This window comes from Arachis ipaensis, chromosome B01, assembly GCF_000816755.2.
Source record: "Arachis ipaensis cultivar K30076 chromosome B01, Araip1.1, whole genome shotgun sequence".
Taxonomy (NCBI): Eukaryota; Viridiplantae; Streptophyta; class Magnoliopsida; order Fabales; family Fabaceae; genus Arachis; species Arachis ipaensis.
The window spans coordinates 29668608-29672843 of NC_029785.2; the positions used below are offsets into that span (position 1 = coordinate 29668608).

General features: G+C 32.3%; 1 long non-coding RNA gene across 1 annotated transcript; it reads left to right on the forward strand.

Annotated features, from left to right (window-relative positions):
- LOC107617487 lies at nucleotides 607-2612 on the forward strand. The gene is made up of 3 exons (XR_001614964.2): nucleotides 607-740; nucleotides 2254-2367; nucleotides 2512-2612. It is a non-coding gene; the product is annotated as an uncharacterized LOC107617487 (long non-coding RNA).

Below are 4236 nucleotides of genomic sequence, written 5' to 3' on the forward strand. Positions count from 1 at the left end.
GTCATAGATGAGGATCTCCCAAAGGGGTAGAGCATAGGGCCTCCACTCTCAAAGGCTATTAAAAGTTCACATGTATCTATTATTATTTTCTCACAGGACTATGCTTCCAGCGAGTGGTGCTTGTATGAATTGGTCAAGATATTAGAGACCAGAAAATAAAAAGGACAGGAAGTTCTCCCGGTTTTTTATAAAATACAAAAATTATTATTTCAATTAAAAATAAGTCAGTCGGTTTAATATGGCAGTTGAGTTGTGTGTGAAACTCTTATTTTCTCCAATTTAGATTTCTTTTAGCAAAAGAATAAGTATATCTAGTATGCTTTTTAATTCTGGTTTATTTTCATATTATGATAGGGGTGATGCTGATCTTATTAAGCATATAGTCAAATATGTTCTACAGATAAAGAATTGCCCGTAGTGAATCCAAGGCTTGAGGCGAGGAATCTTGTGACTTGACTTAATTTGCTAAATTATAATTATTTCATGAATTCACAAATCATAACATAACATTGTGTCTCCGTCTGTCTCCCTCATGAATTCACAGACAGTAGAGAGAGGGCAAGGAACAGAAGAATAGCCAAAGTACCAGGGAGCAAAAATAGGAGCGTTCTTCAAGTTTTTGGCTCTTCATCAATCATAGCACCAAGAGAAAGAGAATGATGGCCAAGGAGGGAGCTGACTGAAGCTTAAGAGGGAGCTGCGTTCTACTTACCCAACTGTTCTTCGAGTTTCTTTGCTAGGTGAGGACAGCGACTTCATCTTCTTTCTTTTCTCCTCTAATTCAAAATTTTGATAATTCTCTTGCTCCATTTTTTCCAGTTTATTCAATTTCTTTTAACATAACTACCACCACAAGCAAAGAGAGGTGAGTGATTTTCTCTCCTCTGTGTTTAATTTGGTCGAATGGCCTTGTGAAATGTAACCAAAATTCTGGTTCTTGGAACGGTTAAGGTTTGGGCTCAAGAGAAAAATAGGGACAAGTCTTGTGTATTTGATCAACAAAGAGGTAAGGATTAGAATAGTTAGATATTGATTTTAGCTGTATTTGGTGATTAAATGGCACAAACCTTTCCATTGAGTATGCTTATTCTCAAATAAGTTAGGTTACATAATATATTTATTGACCAGTCAGCTGCTTGATTCTTGGATCTGTATGTGAATGATTGTTGCTTTCTTAATCAGCAGTTTACTTTGTAGTGGTAAATGGTAATGTTCTAATAAACAAAAATCAAGTACTAATGGGGACTATTATTCATTTGTCTAGAGTAGTTTACTAATTTCATGTTAATTATTTTTGTTGCATGTGGATTATATATGCTGCAGTATTTTCGTGGCTCATGGCAATTTATCAACTATTGTCAACTATTGAGCTTCATGTTCCTAAATATTCCTATCATCGAATTCAGTATTTCAAAGTTTGTTCTTTTTCTGAGACTGTGCCAACTGGAGTTAAAATTTGAGTGAAGCAAAAGAAACATATTTGTTCTTTATCTTACCTTCTGATAAAGAATAGAATAATGTCCTTATGTTTATCAATTTGCCTGGTTTTTATTTTTGACATTAACTCCACCTTAAACAATTTTGATACTCACACTTATTCACTTACAAAATCCACCAATATCATGGTTTTGCAGATTGACGAAGAGCTTTTTCAGGAAGTGGTTAATATGAGATTTGACAGAAATCAATTGGTTGAATCTTTATGCAATAGGATCCAAAATGAGGTATGTGCCCTTCATTCTCTCCTTTCATGTCTTCTTGATTGTCTCTTATTATTATCTATATATTTCTGGTACTGTGGCAAACTACTTGTTATTGGATAACTGGTTCCATGTTTCTAGTGGCTATCTTGGAGCTGAGTTTCAAGAGACTATGGTTGACTCTTTATCTTAGATAGTTGACTCTTTTAAGTCTTAATGGATCTAATAATATCTCTTTCTCTGCTCAATATCTCCCACTTATTTATTTATTTTCATGTGGTTTTGTTGTTACCATGTTTGGTTAATGTGAGTGTTGAGCTGAAAAAGAGTAATGTCTGTGTTCTTTTAGCAATTGACTAATGTTGTTGGGACCCTTCATTTTTAATATTTTCCTTTAATTTTTCAATATGAAGTGAATGACCCTTTTTGCCTTGTGAACATGGAGGTTACTAAGGAAGAGCTTAATGCAAAAATGAGAGAAAAAGTTTCCAACTTTTGGTCTGAAAAAAACCATGCAAAGTTTTCAACATGTTTGTGTTTTGTTTTGTGGCAGATGGGGCTGGTGATGATTTGTTTAAAGAGCTATGGAGGCTGTGCAGGGCCATTAATGGATGTTCCTTGTGTTCAAGACAGAGTTTTCTATTTCCCTCAGGGTCACATTGAATTGGTATGATATACATTTCTTTACCTTGTTTCTGATTTTATTTGTGAATTTCATTTTTTTCCATTTTTGTGCTATGTATGCTTTCAAATTTAAGCCTTAAAGGGGTTTAGTAAGTGTTATATAATTTTGATTTTTTTTCTTTTGTAGTTGCCAGAACTTACAGAACAAGATTTGAGGCAGATGAAGAACCAGAAATCTCCCAAATACGATCTTCCGTCGAACAAGATATTTAAAGAACAAGATTTTTTTCTCTTCCTATCAGAAGGTTAATAACTTTTATTAGAAGATACTTATGTAGGATACAATATTTTGGTTTTTTATAGTTTATTAGTAGTAAATTCTAAGTGGTCTAATGTATATTTTGATATGGGTATGTTTAATTTAGTGTGAGATGTATGAATACTCATTTATGATCATTCCAATATTTTTAGTTCATTATAAATATATTTTGTTAAAGGATAATTTTTATTATTTAAAGAATATTGTATGGTATTATTATGTATTTATTTTTATTTTATAATTTTTAACTAATTTAATTAAAAAAAGATTATATATATAATCATATTACTAAATATTAGGTTTTAGAAAAAAAATTATTAGAATATATATATAGAAAATAAAAAAAAAAACAATGAGGGACCTAAGGCTACACTTATATACAGTAGCTATAGTACAAAAAAAAAAGAGGGATCTAAGGCTACGCTTATAAAAAGTAGCTATGGTATACAATGTGGCTACGCTTTACAAGTGATGCAGTAGCGTTGAAAAGTGTAGCCTATTCTGAAAAAATGAAAGCTGAAAAGTGTAGCCTTTGGTCCTGAACAGCATCACTTGAAAAGCGTAGCCTATTTTCAAACGCCAAAAGCGTAGCCCTTGGTGCAGAAAAGTGTAGCCTTTGAGAATAGGCAACGGCCGAATAGGAATCACTCCAAAAAGCGTAGCCATAGCCCAAAAAGCGTAGCCGTAGCCTAAGGCATAATTTTTTTTCACTTTTGGCTACACTTTTCAAGTGTACCTGAATTGGTGTTTTTCTTGTAGTGTTTGTTAGAAAATAATATGCATCATAGATTGTCATAACATAATCTGAGTACAATGATGGTATTCTATGTTTGTCGATTGGATCGACAAACTTCTATGTCATTGGCCTTTTCTAGTTCTTGTTCATCGTGCTCTAGTTTTGCGTCAGAAAAGAGAAATTCTTTTTTGTATTTCTCATCTATTTGAATAGTGACGTAGAGAAATCGTCGATTTAGAATTTTAACAAAATAATCTCGTCAAAATATAGATCCAAACCAATAATGAACCTTCAATCAAAGTTTAATTTTGTTTGTCATAATGCAAACCAATAAAAATCGAGAGTATTTAAATCCTGAGTCGTCTCTCAAAGAAATTGCAGGGAAGTGTGCATATTATTGGTTATGAGAATTTTTGGGGTTTTGGAATGATGAACGAGAAATGTAAATGTGCATGAAATTAGAGATCAAACAAAGAAATCAATTGCTAAAAGACACTCATGGCAAGGATTTAAGAGTCAAGGCTTTCTATCTAGATCATTGACCACAACATGGTAATTACAAATGGTTAATTACATTGGATATCAATAACATCAAAGAACCTAAGTCTTTAATCTCAAGCCAAGAGTGCTAAAATCTACTCTAAAACTAAGCCAAACAATTTATCAAACACTTGGTGTGCATAAAAATAAGAGCATTGTAAATTACGAGAATAATAAAATCTAAGACTACTAAATGTAAGAAATCAATAACAACAACTCAAATAGACATTAATAAACATAAAAATATCAAGTTGCATTAATAGAAAATCAAGATCCAACAAGAATGTTCATGAACCAAAAAGTGGCAAAATGAGAAA